Source organism: Bolinopsis microptera, chromosome 12, assembly GCF_026151205.1.
Source record: "Bolinopsis microptera isolate Bmic1 chromosome 12, MBARI_Bmic_1.0, whole genome shotgun sequence".
NCBI lineage: Eukaryota > Metazoa > Ctenophora > Tentaculata > Lobata > Bolinopsidae > Bolinopsis > Bolinopsis microptera.
In genome coordinates this window covers 10222627-10241884 of record NC_087083.1, presented here as the reverse complement: position 1 = coordinate 10241884, position 19258 = coordinate 10222627, and the positions used below count along the sequence as shown (strand labels likewise).

At 38.8% G+C, this 19258-nt stretch overlaps 1 long non-coding RNA gene across 1 annotated transcript; it reads left to right on the top strand.

The window, feature by feature from the left end:
• The first annotated feature begins 10616 nt into the window (after positions 1-10616).
• LOC134824311 (uncharacterized) lies at positions 10617-14527 on the top strand. The gene is made up of 2 exons (XR_010161386.1): positions 10617-10874; positions 13857-14527. It is a non-coding gene; the product is annotated as an uncharacterized LOC134824311 (long non-coding RNA).
• Positions 14528-19258: the final 4731 nt, after the last annotated feature.

Here is a 19258-nt window from a genome sequence, read left to right as displayed (position 1 = left end):
GACGAGTGGTATGTTTACAGGCCGGGAAATATTTAATGAATTTCCTTTGCCTAAACTCTGCGGACCGCTTCAGAAATTTCACTAAGATCCGCACTTTCAGATTAGAATTGAAGAACAGCAAACAGTACACCTATAGTTCCCCAGTCACCACTGTGGTTTACAAGGTTTACAAGGTTTACAAAAAATAGATCTATATTACAGTGAGATAATGTCAGATCAGCATAGCTAAAGGTCAAAGTCCGAAATCCAAATAGAAAATCCGTTACCATTAAGGTGTTTGATGAGTGTAAAGAAAAAGTGAAAATGAAGGGGCTGTGGAGGAAATGTGATATCCCGTACTGAGACACTAATGTTCGTGTTTCTTCTTTATAGGGAATCGTGTTCTGCATTGCTGAGCGACGAACTTGGTGAATTCCACTATGTGCTCGGACAGTAGAAAGAGGCTCTTCATGTCATGAAATAGTAATGACTTAGTGGGCTCCTTCATGTTAGTCCTACTGGAATGGTACCTGGGACATGTTCTAAGGAAGTGTTCTTCATCTTCTATTATCGGATCAACACAAGGAAGATTAACAAAGAGCTCCATCATGGACTTTTCGCTGCAGAATTCACAAATTCTGTGATGTTGACTTCCAGTTAGGTCACAGCTGCCCAGAAGGTCAAGGAATCTATTACCTCTTTCATTTAGTACAGAATCTTTACTGGCTCAGCAAAGTTAGTGTAAAGTTAAAAATAAAATTTTATATCTTCAGAAAATTGATGACACTCACTTTATCAAAAATTGAACAAATAACCTTGTCATAGAACCCCATGTAATATTTAAGTGCTAATAGTTGGCACAGAATTTTTCTCCGATTTTGATAAAATTTGTACCAAAAGTTGCCTAAAAATATGAATAAGGGGTCGTTCACATATTACGTAATCAGCCGAGGAGGGGGTGGGGGGGGGGGGGGGGGGGCGTTTCCAAATACTTACGGTTGATTACGGGGAGGGGGGGGGGGTTGGTCGTTGATTACGTCATCAAAATTTTCTTTTTTACCCTCTAGAATAAGAACAATTTGACAATATTTTAATTCAAATTCCACTCAATTTCACTCTGATAGTGAAATTGATCGAATATCCGGCTATAATAGTAAGTAGTTTAGAAGGCGCTTGGCCGGATATCAAGGGGGGGGGGGGGTCAGGTCATGATTACGTAATATTGCTGTCAGGAGGGGGGGTTGGGTCTTGATTACGGAGGGGGAGAGGGGGGGGGGGGGTAAAAATTGCTAAAATATTGATTACGTTATATGTGAACGACCCCTAACACAATTCAACCAAATTTATCGAAATCGAAGACAATTTCTATGCCAGCTCATTGCACTTCTTACACTTTTACTTTTAAATCCAAGTGTTGAAACTTAATGAACATCGCTATAAGTATAAATGTTAAGCAGCGCACGTCCATGCATCTACGCAGTACTCATCTATTCATGATGAATAGATGAATAGTATTCATCTTAACAATAATTTAAACTTTTGACACTTGACAGTCGTTCACATATTATTATTTAACGTTATCAGCCAAGAGGGGAGGGTGGTTCAAAATTGGCCGAGAAGTGATTACGTAATCAGTAATATGTGAACAACGTTTCTGATGATATGAACTTAATAGTTAATAGCCTCTTCTACGGAAATATCGTAATCTCTCCCACTAACCTGGGATACCAAAACCAAATCGTATTAAAAAACAAAAAGATACCCACGAAACACAAAAATCAGTTTAGAATCTTAACACTGAATAGTGTACCCAAAACATCAACAATCAACTTAAAACAAATAATCATGTAAATCACTGTTAAGTGTCAACTCTACTAGTTGAAGCTTTTCCTGTCTTTTACGTTGTGTATTACGCGCAGATGTTGGAGCAAATTGTCGTTTTGACTAAACCCTTTGTAGCAAACATGACATCTGAAATTTAGTGGGATGTAGTAACTATTCAATTCAATTCGATCATGTAGGGCTTTGAATTGATTCGCTTCAGGGTTACTCTGACTCATACTGTTTGAAGTAGAGGTTAAAATTAAGCAACTGAATAAAAAAGCTTCGTTCGGTTTGCGGCTGCAAAATAGTAAAACCTAGGCAAACTCGTCGAATACATTCAATAGTGCAATGACAAAGGCGCGCCTGGCATCCGTTATCATGTACCAGTTACGCAGCCTGCTGGTCTCTAGCATGCTAAATCACTACAGTCGATTTTCGAGATTTAAAAAAAAGCCCCCCCCCCCCCGACAGTTTAATAATTGAGACCAACTTTAATCGATGTATTTTCGGACGCTGGAAAATTTCCCGTCTGGATCTGAGGAATTTCAGAAGTCTGGATTGCTTTTTATCTGCCGGGCCGCGCACTTCACACTTTTATGTTATATGCGGCAAAAATGAAAAGCCACGAAGTTGATTGACGATGTGTGGCTTTACCTGGGGCTGGAGACCCCTTACCTGAGGACCCCAGGCTATTATGTTCATTAATATCCGCCGAATAAAGATTTGGCGGAATGACAGGCTGAGCGCGGCCCAGTAAGAGACCCCAGGCTGTGGGCTGAGGCTATTATGTTCATGAGGATCCGGCAGAATGACAGTTGAAAGGCTGAGCGCCGCCCAGTAAGTAGTAAAGGCGTGGCCTAGTGCCACAATGGTACATCGGACATCGATGCGAGTTGGCTTCAACTGTCGGGGGCCCCTTTTAGAAAAAAAATCTTGAAGATCGACTGTATAGTTTTTTGTCCATTGTTAATTGTTAATGGACTAGCCCGACGCGCGCTACTTTGTAGCACTTGCCTCGGGCAACACTTCGAGAAGAAATAGCGGCGCGCGCTACTTCGAAGAAATTTATACGAGTAACATCTGTTAAAGGATTTTCCAACGCGGTCGGGATTTTTAATCGGAAATTCTCAAATTAGCGTCCAAAAATACAACGAATTATGATGTATAAATGAGGAATAGATTATAAAAGTACATTTCGGAAGATTTAAAAAAAATTATCTTTTGTGCCGTCCCTTTGACCGTAGTAGAGGCTCTTACGGGCAAAAAGACGTGTTTTCTGCTACGAGTTTGGAGACCTAACCGCTAATTGGACACAATAGTATGATGTCTAAGGATCGATAATATGTTAAGAATAATAAATTTGGCCTTATTAGTCACCTGCTATACCAATGCGCGTTTAAACTTTGACAGTCTATTACTCTAAGGCAAATAGAGTAATTATATTCATATTTTGTCAGCAATAAGATCACATTATTTTCTATTTAGTGTGAAAATATGAGCTAGAACGGACATAATCTCGCTGAGTTATACTTATAGCTGTTTGAAATTTATGATGAACGCGCGGCTGCCAATTGATAACAACTAAATGCTTTTGCGCGTAGTGCGCGTCGAAAATTCGGCAAAAACGCTTGCGGAGTGACAATATTCAAACTTCGATAAAGTATATGAAGTGGGTACTTCTCGGAAAGGAAAAATTTAGGCAAACACGATGTGACTATTTTTGGGTTGATTTAATGCAACTGCAAAAAATTATTCAAACTTCAAGCAAAAAAAGTCAAATTTTTACCACTTTTTTGGATTTTTACCCCCAAAAAAATAGAGGGATTTTTCAAATTTTTATATCATCTTGTGCGGCTGTGTTTTAGCTATCTCCATGCAAGTTTTGCCGACATGCCAACAAAATTAACTTGTTCAAAATATCAAAAAACATGGTTTTTTGGCCTATTTTTTAACCAAAAATCGGTTTTTTTGCAATTTTACCCCCAAAAAGTCAGTCCAATCATCTTAAAACCACTTTTAATCGATTCTACGGTCAAAAATACGTCTAGTAAGGTGTATCTGGGGTCCCTAGCGTATCGAGCAGACAATGCCCGTAAGAGCCTCTACTACCGAGATTTCGCGGTTTTTACTGAAATTATGAAATTAATGATCAGTATGAGTAACGTCGGTAAGAGGGAAAAAAGTCGCCATCAAGGTACTGCAAGCAGCATGTCCAATTTCTGGAGAAAACTTTGATGCAATTGCACCGCTGCGCGCAGTGTTGTGACCGCTCTTCGTCGTATTTTACACATATTTGGACGTTGGCAATTTATTCCATCGATAATTTTAAAGTTTTAACATTTTTATATTAAATTCTTTTTTAATTTAGTTCTAAAACGATTAAGCTTGCTTTCTGTAAAAATTTAATGTACTTTCGTAAAATAATTTTGATGTGGCAGCGATTTGAAAAGGAAATTAGTTAAAAATAATACAAAAAAATCGGACATTTTTTGATATTAAAACATGAATAACTTGGGCTGTGTTGACAGTAGAAAAATTTATTAACCTCTATCCGACAGCTTTAAAATTTTTCTACGCGCCGCGCAAATCCACGCGCGCATTTTAGCGTGTCAAAATCGTTTAAAACTAGAATTAGTTGATGAAGGAGCATAATGCAGATCATACGTTGTACGTGTGGCTTGAACATTATGATTTCGCGCCATTTCTTGTTTCTGCACTCGCTTTGAACTTTCATGGCTTTAACAGCAGTTATCGACTGACGACTTTGCTGTATTACATAGTGTACTTGGTACATAATTGATCAACGATAATAGGAGGAACCCCTGCAAGCTTTAAAGGGCTCGTGTTACTTTAAAATCACTTTTGAATTTCACGAAAGCAGATAAAAGGTAGGTTTTCGTTGAATCAAAGTAAGCTAATATCAATTAGAACGAGTATAATTGTGTTACTTTAATACATCGCTTGGTACTGTATTTTATAGTTAACTAACGACATTCTCGCTTTAGGTTATTTTATATAAAACACTTTTATCATTGTTGATTGTGACTTGTCCAATCATTGCACTAGTTTATTACAAAGATTATCAAAATCTTGCGGTAAAATTATTATACAAGCACCCATAAATGACAAAAGTCATTTAATTTCAACATTCCTCATTGCTTTTGTGATTTCCTGCAGCTCTTACTACTGGGCAGCTCTTACTACTGGGCAGGTCGCCCCGTGGTGGTTCATGGAGGCGTCTAAAAAAAAACTGACTGAACTATAACATATAATCTAAATATGATAAGTGCTTATTAACCTCTCTGCTTTAATTCAAACCTTTTATAGAATCTACATATGAACTTACAATGTTTTGCAGTTTTAGTGACGTTGCAGAAACTCCGGAATACTGTGGATTGGGAGGAGGAGAAAGTGATAATTCTGTTATATGGCCTGTTTCTAGGACACGATATTCTTCCTAATAAGGTATTTTTTTCAGGATACGATAAACTTCTTAATAAGGTATGATCTGTAGCTAGGACACGATTAACTTCCTAATACAGTATGTGTAGATGATAACCTCCCTTCCTCTTCTAGATCAGATGGCTAAGTTACGGTGCAAAGACGGGTAGCTTGAGACTACCCGTTGTTACCTATAATCTAACTCACTCTTTCCACATACGCGGCTAACCTGTTCCCGATCAATATTCAGGTAGTGGAGAACTTAGAGTTAGATTATTTATTCCGCTTTTTGACTTTCCCCACTCTCCATGCTATTATTGCTAGATTCCCGTTCATTTTAGAGCCTCATTTAATCAGTCGGCCTTACTAAAGAACCTCTCACCCTAATAAGAACACGTAACTTGAAGTCTGATCGACTACATAGCTTTCGCTACAGCACTAACACGTGCATTTACAGAGGAGCAAAAGTTTGCGGAGGCATCCTAGAACGGTACATATTTTAATATATCATGCACAGGTGCCATTCTGTTTGTTTGGTTCACAGCTATTTCCTACTCCTAGACTCCGTGTTCGGACTTTTGATTTCTGTACCAGTTTATCGTTAACTTAGAGTTAGATTATTTATTCCGCTTTTTGATTTTCCCCACTCTCCATGCTAGATTCCCGTTCATTTTAGAGCCTCATTTAATCAGTCGGCCTTACTAAAGAACCTCTCACTCTAATAAGAACACGTAACTTTAAGTCTGATCAACTACATAGCTTTCGCTACAGCACTAACACGTGCATTTACAGAGGAGCAAAAGTTTGCGGAGGCATCCTAGAACGGTACATATTTTAATATATCATGCACGGGTGCCATTCTGTTTGTTAGGTTCACAGCTATTTCCTACTCCTAGACTCCGTGTTCGGACTTTTGATTTCTGTACCAGTTTATCATTAACTTAGAGTTAGATTATTTATTCCGCTTTTTGATTTTCCCCACTCTCCATGCTATTATTGCTAGATTCCCGTTCATTTTAGAGCCTCATTTAATCAGTCGGCCTTACTAAAGAACCTCTCACTCTAATAAGAACACGTAACTTGAAGTCTGATCGACTACATAGCTTTCGCTACAGCACTAACACGTGCATTTACAGAGGAGCAAAAGTTTGCGGAGGCATCCTAGAACGGTACATATTTTAACATATCATGCACGGGTGCCATTCTGTTTGTTTGGTTCACAGCTATTTCCTACTCCTAGACTCCGTGTTCGGACTTTTGATTTCTGTACCAGTTTATCGTTAACTTAAAGTTAGATTATTTATTCCGCTTTTTGATTTTCCCCACTCTCCATGCTATTATTGCTAGATTCCTGTTCATTTCAGAGCCTCATTTAATCAGTCGGCCTTACTAAAGAACCTCTCACCCTAATAAGAACACGTAACTTGAAGTCTGATCGACTACATAGCTTTCGCTACAGCACTAACACGTGCATTTACAGAGGAGCAAAAGTTTGCGGAGGCATCCTAGAACGGTACATATTTTAACATATCATGCACGGGTGCCATTCTGTTTGTTTGGTTCACAGCTATTTCCTACTCCTAGACTTTTGATTTCTGTACCAGTTTATTATCGTTAACTTAGAGTTAGATTATTATTCCGCGTTTTGATTTTCCCCACTCTCCATGCTATTATTGCTAGATTCCTGTTCATTTCAGAGCCTCATTTAATCAGTCGGCCTTACAGTTACTAAAGAACCTCTCACCCTAATAAGAACACGTAACTTGAAGTCTGATCGACTACATAGCTTTCGCTACAGCACTAACTCGTGCATTTACAGAGGAGCAAAAGTTTGCGGAGGCATCCTAGAACGGTACATATTTTAATATATCATGCACGGGTGCCATTCTGTTTGTTTGGTTCACAGCTATTTCCTACTCCTAGACTCCTTGTTCGGACTTTTGATTTCTGTACCAGTTTATCGTTAACTTAGAGTTAGATTATTTATTCCGCTTTTTGATTTTCCCCACTCTCCATGCTATTATTGCTAGATTCCCGTTCATTTTAGAGCCTCATTTAATCAGTCGGCCTTACTAAAGAACCTCTCACTCTAATAAGAACACGTAACTTGAAGTCTGATCGACTACATAGCTTTCGCTACAGCACTAACACGTGCATTTACAGAGGAGCAAAAGTTTGCGGAGGCATCCTAGAACGGTACATATTTTAACATATCATGCACGGGTGCCATTCTGTTTGTTTGGTTCACAGCTATTTCCTACTCCTAGACTCCGTGTTCGGACTTTTGATTTCTGTACCAGTTTATCGTTAACTTAGAGTTACATTATTTATTCCGCTTTTTGATTTTCCCCACTCTCCATGCTATTATTGCTAGATTCCTGTTCATTTCAGAGCCTCATTTAATCAGTCGGCCTTACTAAAGAACCTCTCACCCTAATAAGAACACGTAACTTGAAGTCTGATCGACTACATAGCTTTCGCTACAGCACTAACACGTGCATTTACAGAGGAGCAAAAGTTTGCGGAGGCATCCTAGAACGGTACATATTTTAACATATCATGCACGGGTGCCATTCTGTTTGTTTGGTTCACAGCTATTTCCTACTCCTAGACTTTTGATTTCTGTACCAGTTTATCGTTAACTTAGAGTTAGATTATTATTCCGCGTTTTGATTTTCCCCACTCTCCATGCTATTATTGCTAGATTCCTGTTCATTTCAGAGCCTCATTTAATCAGTCGGCCTTACTAAAGAACCTCTCACCCTAATAAGAACACGTAACTTGAAGTCTGATCGACTACATAGCTTTCGCTACAGCACTAACACGTGCATTTACAGAGGAGCAAAAGTTTGCGGAGGCATCCTAGAACGGTACATATTTTAATATATCATGCACGGGTGCCATTCTGTTTGTTTGGTTCACAGCTATTTCCTACTCCTAGACTCCTTGTTCGGACTTTTGATTTCTGTACCAGTTTATCGTTAACTTAGAGTTAGATTATTTATTCCGCTTTTTGATTTTCCCCACTCTCCATGCTATTATCGCTAGATTCCTGTTCATTTCAGAGCCTCATTTAATCAGTCGGCCTTACTAAAGAACCTCTCACCCTCTTAAGAACACGTAACTTTAAGTCTGATCAACTACATAGCTTTCGCATACCGTTTCGTATCACGTATTTATCATCTCTCCTTCTTCAGAGACTGGCTTTATTTCAACATACCGTATCGTATCACGTTTTTATCGTCTCTCCTTCTTCAGAGACAGGCTTTCTTTCAGCATGGTTACCCAGAGACTTGATGGTATCAGGGTTCTCGATGTTCTGAGTAATGAATTTAGTTTTTCCCTTCATTCATTCTAAGTCCCACTGTGGCAGCAACCCTTTCTATCTCTTGCATCAGCGTCTCTGTCTCCTTTTCAGTATCTGCTATCAGAGCAATGTCATCCACAAAACCAGTGACCGATATCTTCTCCACATTGACTCTCCTACTCCTATAAGGCTTTTAATGGTAAATCCTATTTCAGGGTGCTTGCTTAAGGCTTGTCTCATGCAATAGTCTAGGGCTATTATAATGAACAGGTACGGTATGGTGCTAACATCTGCAAGATCTTAAGGAGAGAGTGGCGTGACACACCCTCTGTAATCAATAAAATTTTGCGAAACTTTCAGAAATACTAAGTTTGACCCAGATTTAAAGGTCGCTAGACTGAATGCAATATTTCAGTTAACAACTCTACCTCGATTCGATGCAGTGCACAGTGGGAAAGGTTGAAGTTGACGTTCAAGCAGTCACCCTGCCGAACAAGAAATCTTTCAGGCCAAGAGGCTAGGTGACTAGAAACTCAATCACTATATCCGTGAAACTTGTCGGGAGCACTGTTACGTGAGTTATTTTACCTTCTAAATTCCAATGAGCATGAAAATTACCCAGGTTCATGGAATGCACGAAAATGAACAAAAATTAATATTCTCCTAAAACTAAAAGTGCTCAGATAGAACGGTTTAAAACTGGCCGGAAAGCGTTTAGATTGGTCCTAGGACCACTCAAACCAAGTTTGGGAATCACTGCATGTCTACAACCGATGTAACCAATGTTCCAAAATGTTCCAATTTTGTCCCAATAACTCGTTCACCAGCCTACCTCCGTTCACCAGCATGCGCTGTGACCGTCATGGTCACGGCGCAAGATGCGCGCATTTTAAAATGCCGGGAACACATTTTAATTGCCATTGTACATTATAGTACATAGTGGACAGTGGAGTGTGTGGTCTGATACTTGATAGTAGACAGAGGTTATATTTGAAACATTCCCGGTGCCTTCAACTGTTCTTTACTGTGCATGCACTGACTATTTGATTGCTTAAACGAATAGGCGAGCCTTCAAAAACATTAGTTTCAATGTTTTCATAGTTTTATGATGCAAATATAATTTTTCCATTTACATAACTGATAATACCCCCAATATCTTTTCAGTTGTGGAGGTCGGACCGAAACTGTAATCAGACACTAAACATTGACGAGGACCAATTACTCTACTCCTTCAATGATTAATAAAGATCGCTGATTGCTTTTACTAATGTATAATGTTAAAATGAAAGAGAAAATATCGAGACGAAAGAGAAAACTGAAAAAGGCACTCATTTATTTATAGTTTTATGTCTTAACAATGATATTCGAAAGCTAATTTTAAAAACTGGCTCTGAATCCTTGCTAAATGATTTGGGAAGGTGTAAGGGCTTAATATGCCTGTAGACATCATTTTCAGTGGGTTTTATGAAGTTTATGATTAGAGTATATTTTGGGACTGAAATAAGCGCAAGACCTTCGACGTTTCTATTCCTACTGTTTTTTTAATTTAGCAAATATACAAACACCCCAGCGAACGCCGCGGGCTTCATGCGCCGCTAAAACGTTTAAATTTCATTTTTATAATTCTCCCAAGACTCCTGTTAAGACAAATTGCGAATGTTTAGCTTTAAAACTACTCTGTTCTTAAAACAATTGTTTTAATCATCGAATACTGAAGAGTTCAATTCAATCCAAGGTAAATTGTTCAAATTATGAGTGATCATGAATGAAAAATGAATAATTTACACGTAAAATTTGCCTCAAAATTTGTCTTGAAAAATAACCATAACTCAGGCTATGATTTGAATTTTTAAAATTTAAAATGCTAGTGCCGCGCACAAAATTGTTCCGCGCATTTAAAACGTGTCGATAATGCGCCCAAACCAATGTCGCGTTGGATAATAGTATCCAAGCTGGTTGAATTCACAATTTTCATTTCTTGTTCCAGTTTGTAGCTTTGTGTGGCAGCCATATTAGTTTTATGCGTGCGCTTATTTTGCGCGCTATCTATATATCTTACCGTTAAATGTACGTTTACAGATTTAATCGAGATCTCTGCGAGGCTTTCATAATTATGTATGATATAGCTTGATATGCTGTTACTTCAAATTGCTGTAATTTCTATTTATATTGACTGAAGTAGAGTACAAAATAAAATTATTTGCTCTCTAATTTTAAGGATGTCGACCTGCAACTGAAATTGAGTGATATTCGACTATTTCAATTTAGATTCGCTAGTCAACAAAATGATTGCTCACTCCGAAATAACGACTTTCAAGGAATGGTATGTACCCTATTATTTACAACAAGGCTCCCAGCATTATAGTAAAACATAGACAATAGACAATATTTTAATATAAACTATAATTAATTTTTGACCGGGAACATTCAGCAGTTAACTTTGTCGTATTTTAAAACAAGTAACTCTGGCCCAGTTCGTAGAGAAGATGGATTTGCTGTATTTTAAAACAAGTAACTCGGGCCCAGTTCGTAGAGAAGATGGATTTGCTGTATTTTAAAACAAGTAACTCGGGCCCAGTTCGTAGAGAAGATGGATTTGCTGTATTTTAAAACAAGTAACTCGGGCCCAGTTCGTAGAGAAGATGGATTTGCTGTATTTTAAAACAAGTAACTCGGGCCCAGTTCGTAGAGAAGATGGATTTGCTGTATTTTAAAACAAGTAACTCGGGCCCAGTTCGTAGAGAAGATGGATTTGCTGTATTTTAAAACAAGTAACTCGGGCCCAGTTCGTAGAGAAGATGGATTTGCTGTATTTTAAAACAAGTAACTCGGGCCCAGTTCGTAGAGAAGATGGATTTGCTGTATTTTAAAACAAGTAACTCGGGCCCAGTTCGTAGAGAAGATGGATTTGCTGTACTTTAAAACAAGTAACTCGGGCCCAGTTCGTAGAGAAGATGGATTTGCTGTACTTTAAAACAAGTAACTCGGGCCCAGTTCGTAGAGAAGATGGATTTGCTGTATTTTAAAACAAGTAACTCGGGCCCAGTTCGTAGAGAAGATGGATTTGCTGTATTTTAAAACAAGTAACTCGGGCCCAGTTCGTAGAGAAGATGGATTTGCTGTATTTTAAAACAAGTAACTCGGGCCCAGTTCGTAGAGAAGATGGATTTGCTGTATTTTAAAACAAGTAACTCGGGCCCAGTTCGTAGAGAAGATGGATTTGCTGTATTTTAAAACAAGTAACTCGGGCCCAGTTCGTAGAGAAGATGGATTTGCTGTATTTTAAAACAAGTAACTCGGGCCCAGTTCGTAGAGAAGATGGATTTGCTGTATTTTAAAACAAGTAACTCGGGCCCAGTTCGTAGAGAAGATGGATTTGCTGTATTTTAAAACAAGTAACTCGGGCCCAGTTCGTAGAGAAGATGGATTTGCTGTATTTTAAAACAAGTAACTCGGGCCCAGTTCGTAGAGAAGATGGATTTGCTGTATTTTAAAACAAGTAACTCGGGCCCAGTTCGTAGAGAAGATGGATTTGCTGTATTTTAAAACAAGTAACTCGGGCCCAGTTCGTAGAGAAGATGGATTTGCTGTATTTTAAAACAAGTAACTCGGGCCCAGTTCGTAGAGAAGATGGATTTGCTGTATTTTAAAACAAGTAACTCGGGCCCAGTTCGTAGAGAAGATGGATTTGCTGTATTTTAAAACAAGTAACTCGGGCCCAGTTCGTAGAGAAGATGGATTTGCTGTACTTTAAAACAAGTAACTCGGGCCCAGTTCGTAGAGAAGATGGATTTGCTGTACTTTAAAACAAGTAACTCGGGCCCAGTTCGTAGAGAAGATGGATTTGCTGTACTTTAAAACAAGTAACTCGGGCCCAGTTCGTAGAGAAGATGGATTTGCTGTACTTTAAAACAAGTAACTCGGGCCCAGTTCGTAGAGAAGATGGATTTGCTGTACTTTAAAACAAGTAACTCGGGCCCAGTTCGTAGAGAAGATGGATTTGCTGTATTTTAAAACAAGTAACTCGGGCCCAGTTCGTAGAGAAGATGGATTTGCTGTATTTTAAAACAAGTAACTCGGGCCCAGTTCGTAGAGAAGATGGATTTGCTGTATTTTAAAACAAGTAACTCGGGCCCAGTTCGTAGAGAAGATGGATTTGCTGTATTTTAAAACAAGTAACTCGGGCCCAGTTCGTAGAGAAGATGGATTTGCTGTACTTTAAAACAAGTAACTCGGGCCCAGTTCGTAGAGAAGATGGATTTGCTGTACTTTAAAACAAGTAACTCGGGCCCAGTTCGTAGAGAAGATGGATTTGCTGTATTTTAAAACAAGTAACTCGGGCCCAGTTCGTAGAGAAGATGGATTTGCTGTATTTTAAAACAAGTAACTCGGGCCCAGTTCGTAGAGAAGATGGATTTGCTGTATTTTAAAACAAGTAACTCGGGCCCAGTTCGTAGAGAAGATGGATTTGCTGTATTTTAAAACAAGTAACTCGGGCCCAGTTCGTAGAGAAGATGGATTTGCTGTATTTTAAAACAAGTAACTCGGGCCCAGTTCGTAGAGAAGATGGATTTGCTGTATTTTAAAACAAGTAACTCGGGCCCAGTTCGTAGAGAAGATGGATTTGCTGTATTTTAAAACAAGTAACTCGGGCCCAGTTCGTAGAGAAGATGGATTTGCTGTATTTTAAAACAAGTAACTCGGGCCCAGTTCGTAGAGAAGATGGATTTGCTGTATTTTAAAACAAGTAACTCGGGCCCAGTTCGTAGAGAAGATGGATTTGCTGTATTTTAAAACAAGTAACTCGGGCCCAGTTCGTAGAGAAGATGGATTTGCTGTATTTTAAAACAAGTAACTCGGGCCCAGTTCGTACGAACTACAGCAAATCTATCTTCTCTACGATCGTAGAGAAGATAGATTTGCTGTAGTTGTCAGTTTACGGACAAATAAAGTCGAAAAGCATTAATCAGAATATGTTTTAGGCTGTCCCAAAATTTCGGATTCTTTTTCTGGAGTTTGAAATTGGCGGGAATTTTAAAACTCTCGGTACCAAACCAATATTTTCAGCGCAGAGTTTTAGCGCGCGCCAAGAGCACACACGTATTTTTGCATTGAAGCCGCGCGTTATATGCACGTGCACTTCTACAGATTAAAATTTGGAGAGGGCGCTTACATTACTAAGTTGTTATGTAGTAATATTGTGAATTTGTCCGAAACTGGAAACAAATCTTGTAAAATTTTACGAATAGAAGTTATAGTATTACTTGACTGTAAAAATTTACTGAGTTTCACTTCCATATTTCAGGATCCGACCGCTGATATTAAAATTGAAGAGTTAGATTTCATTGGAACATGGAATTACTGTAATGGAAAATAAAACAGGTCTTGCTGAGCACTGAGGATGAAGAAATGTTATGTGGGGAGAAAATGGGCTACTGGAAGTGGACCTTCTTAAACAAAGACGACTTTCACAAAATGTTTAAAAGATCACGGTCGCGGCATCGAACCTTGGACGCTTCCCCTGCCACTGTCAGACACTCAAATTGGAATAGTAGTGTGCGCTACTCGAGCTGTTGATATAAGAGTTCTTCGGTGTTATTTATATAATTGTAATATGTAATGACTGACAGTGCGAGATATCTTTTTTTGTTTCTATTTGATGTGTTTAGTGTTTGTGTTGCATTCTAATATAAACCGCGTATTAGTTTCGTGTCAATTTTAAATTTGATAAGTTTATCTTTAAACTGTATTTATTAGCAGTAATAGTTACATTTTGGTATTATCCATATATTTATTATTGTAATACTGTTGTATAATGCTGTTTCTTCCTCATTGTAGCTTACATATAGGATAGCATACTTTGCTATGATCTTTAATCACAGTTGACAATACTTGATTAGAGTTAATGATTGTACGCGTTTGAAATCTTGATTTGATATAATCATTATAACCTTTACTAATATTCAGATGAATGAATTTGATGTTTTATTTTTCCTCGGCACTATTGACAATCCTTTAAGGGATAGAATCGGCACTGTCAAATATCTTTAAAAGGTTCGTAAACGGAATTACAGTCGATCTCCTGACAAATTTATGCCGAAAATTTGTTTTAACACGCGCAGCAATATGAAGCCCGCGGCGTTCGCCGGGGTGACAAACAAATTTTATACTGTCGTAAAGATAAAATATTTAGTTATCGGATAGAGACTTAAAAATTAAGTATTACAATAACCAAGCTAAAATATTCAATGTTAAACTCAAAAATTTTCACGCGTCTATGAAGAAATATTTAGTTCTGCGCGTAGTTTTTTGGTCAAATCTACGGCAAATTTTCGCCAATTTTGTTCATAGTTTCAAAATGTTATTTAGTAGACAAATTAGTTTCGGACTACATCCATATTGTTTATTTAAGTCTAAAAGAAACAATATTTATTTGACTTCAAAATTGTTCAATCTGAATACGAGCTAATGACGACGAAGGGAGGTCACAACACTGCGCGCAAGAGTGAATTGGCAATGAAAATTTTGATTATCATTTATCAATTGTGAATTGACAATTATGTCTTACTACTACTAGTAATTGATATACTTATAGTAAAACATATTTCAGCCTACCGCGACTGTACTCACATATTTTTGGTTTTTTATGGTTTGCAGCCGAACAAAACGGTTTTACATAAACCCTAACCCTAGCCATAACCCCGAAGCTATCCGTAACCCTAACTACAAACTACAACCCTTACCCTAACCCTAACCCTAAACAATCGAATTCGTGTTTTACTAGCTTGTCACTTGACCAAAACGGTTTCCCCATAACTCTACTAGGTAGTGCACCATCGACAGTGAGCCGCGCGTGCCGACTGTAGGATGGTTTTTTATTGATACATGTTTCGTATCCAAATATCAGAGATATTATGCCTTCGGCGGCGCGCGCTTCGCGCGCGAAAAGTGGCATGCAACGTATGTCAAGTTTTTTAGCGCTAATTTCGGCCAGCACAATTTTCTTCAAACAAATAAATATTGAGTATTCTTCCCGACCTCCAATTGCAACAAAAATTGGTAAGCTTACTCATAGACTTACAAGGAAAGTGTCCGAAAAATTTAAAGCATATCCAACCATCAGACATTATGTTACAGCTAAAAGAAGCGTATTTTGCCCCATTTTGATCACTATATCAACTCCGATATCCACCAAATTTTTCGGACAGTTGTGAAAGCCCTATTGGAAGGTCGTCGCCAATTTCCAGAATGATCTCATTTAAGGAACTGAAGATATATCCGAATAATACGACAAAAGTGGTCAAATTTGGATGAATTTGGTCAAATTACGCGACTTTTACGGCTACTTTTGCTCCAAAAGCCGCGCACCATCAAATATGGCACCTAGGCGAAACTCACTGATCTTTCCAAAAAAGTATGACAAATTTGGTATTGTGACAATTCTCACAGTCTCTAGAAAACAGTGGTACAAAAATTTTTAAAATCCGAGCAAGTTTATTTTTATCGTGCACCCCCTAACTCTACAGGGAAGCATTTTTACTTTATTTCAGGGGGTGATTCGGAATCAGCGTCCAAAATTACACCGATCTTAATTACTTTCATACCCTTTGTCTTAAATTACGTTGTAGACCCGCCGCGCACGAGTGCGCGGCTGTATCGTAGTCACGATACAATTACAATGTCACTTAGCTTTAGTCACTTAGTGAAACGACAATGGGGGTCACAACGTGATACAACATACCCTTAGGGCATTTTCTTGTAGCGTGATGCGTTACGGGGCCTGCACGCCGCGCATCCAATAATGCTTCTCGAAACAACCGCTCTACTCCTACTAAATCGCTCGCCCAAATTTTAAGAAAATTCTTGTGAAAAGGCCCTTTGGGCATGAAAGTAGTCTAAATCGATGTATTTTTGGACGCTGATTCCAAATCACCCCCCATGACGTAGGGTTAAAATGCTTCCCTGGAGAGTTATGGGCAAAAACCGTTTTGGTCACATGACATGACAGGCTAGTAAAATACGAATTCGATTGTTTAGGGCCCGGGTTAGGGTTAGGGTTGTGGTTGACATACGTTGCATGCCACTATTGGGATACGAAACATGTATCAAGGTTGTGGTAAGGGTTATGGTTAGCTTCGGGGTTATGGTTAGGGTTAGGGTTAAAATGAAACATTAAACCAACTTCATTATATGGTCATATCGCGTGATCTAAACAGTTTCTCGTCGATATTTTGCCATGTCACCACGGGAGTATTTTAACCCTATGACTATTGTCATTGACTATGGTGTGTGGGGTGATTCGGAAACAGCGTTCAAAAATACATCGATTGACGTTGGTATCGAGCGTCGGGGCCCTTTTAGAAAAATCTCGAATTTTGAGTGTGATTTAGTGGGAGCAGGCAAACTTATATAACTTCAGGATAACAATTTTAAAATAACTGATTCTGACCTGAAGTTTTTGTTGATAGTATGCTTTCGTTTGTGCTCTGCAAAGCTTGTTTTATCTGTTGAGCACTTGCCACAAATGTTACATATCAACCCTGCACCCTGATCAATTGTCATTACAGAATGTATAAGTTTAGTAAACATCATGAACAATTAAAATCCATTTTACTACAGCTTCACCAAATTGTTGCTCAATTTCAATGTTTATTCCTCCTTCATGCTTCAACATTCAATCACCGATGATTCAGATTGTAGATCTAAACCTAATACTTTCCAACGACATACCAAGATAGCAGAGTGACGGTGGTGTCTGAGCTGATGTTCCCTCAGGACTGTGCTGTTCGAGAAGGTCTGGTTGCAAACTACGCACTGGTGCAGGTTTGGGACGGCGGGTTGTGACACTGTGGTGTTATTGCTGATATTAGTTGAATGATTTAACTGTTTTTAATATCAAGTTTAGAATCTAGATTTGTTTTTACACATTGAGTCTTAATCTTGGTTTTAAACTGAGACCTATAATTGGCAACTAATTAAATCTAAAACTCAAACTTTTGTTTTCGTACCTGTCTAGAACCTTAATGTTAAACAGAAACCTATCACTATAATTTCTTAAACTCGGTCTCAAACTTCAAACCTGTCTCAGTTGTCCGGGAGGAATGAACCAGGGTCACGTGACGAGTCAACCTCTCAAAACAAGTAAACTCTGCTCTGCACTGTTCGCAGTGGAACTGTTTGTCAGGTAGGGGGGAGGGTGACGCCTCACGTGACGTCATCATATCACGTGACGTCACGTGAAACTGTTTGTCAAGTCGGGGGGAGGGTTCCGGTGTTGGTTGGGGCTCTTCTTTTATCTTTACTGCTGGAATGTAGAATGAGTCATTAAATAGTGCTTAAAGTTAAATAGTGACTATTTAACCAGTGACTAGGCAGTGGGTTCAGTTGAGACTAAGTAAGAAATTTAAGTTTGTGGCTATTGATCGGAATAGATTCGGAAATTTTACCGTCTCAGTATATATTCGCTTGTAGTTGTACTTGTATGACGTAGGTACCTGTTAGCAGATCACTGAAATCTTCTTTCTTCCCATTGAGATGTTTCACTCTTTTACCACTTTTTCCATTTCTGCCCCCCTCACGTGACGTATCACGTGACGTCATCATATCACGTGACGTCACCATATCACGTGACGTCATCATAGCACGTGACGTCACGTGACCAGGCTTTCTTTTTAAGGAAGAGAGAGCTGAAAGCTGTCCAACATTGGATTCCGTTAGCCCTCTTAGTGCTGATATACCGACTGATTCATTCCCCAACAGTTTACTACTCTTGTTGTTGCTGAGTACAGTGGAGGTATTCTTTATATCAGGCTGTTCACACACTGCTAGGGATATTGGGGGATCACCCACATTAGGCTCGTAACAAGGTGTGGTTAACGGAGAGGTGGGAGGTATAGGAGGGGAGGTGAGAGGAGGAATGCAGCTGGGTGAGGGTTGCAGCTGGGTGGAGGGTTGCAACTGGGAGGTGGGTTGCAGCTGGGTGGAGGTCCTCCTAGCACACTTTCAGGGATACTGTTCCTGTGACGGGTTTAGAGGTTTATTTTGTGGTCAACCCTGATTATCATTTAGTGTTATTTGTAGCCTGAGAGATGCGCATTTTCAATGCGCATTGGGCAACACATTGGAACCACTCGGAAAATGTTATGTTCGATTCTTCAGGCTTTTTTTCTCCGTAGTATAATTTTATGCCCCTCGAGACTTAATGACTTACGCTTATTATTAGACATTCATTATATTAGACATTCATTATAATTACCCGAAGAGGAGTGACCAGAGGTCCCGTTCAGCTTGCTGTAGAACATCTCTTATCTTATCTATCATGTTGTAGGTGATACAACTCACTGCTAGTACTTCTAAAGGAATCGTCATCAGATCCTCAGTTTGTGTCCCTGTTTCCATCTCTCTGCTGAAAATAAAACAGAAAGTGATTACGTGGTCAGTTATTTTGTTTGCTTCCATTTCACTTGCTGTTGTGAATTCATGAACAACTGAGATGATTTTAACAAATTTTAGCAAACTTTGGTTAGGACTTCATCGAGTGAAATGAAAACATTTTACTTCGTGAAGTCTTATTCTTAACCAAAAATCATCGTCAGTTGTGGTTTAAAAAATTAAATAATATCAGTGATGGAGATGCTAGTGTCTAGGTTTGATTCATCAACTTTACATTTGATAATGCTGTTTTCTGACTTGTTGATGAATGATATC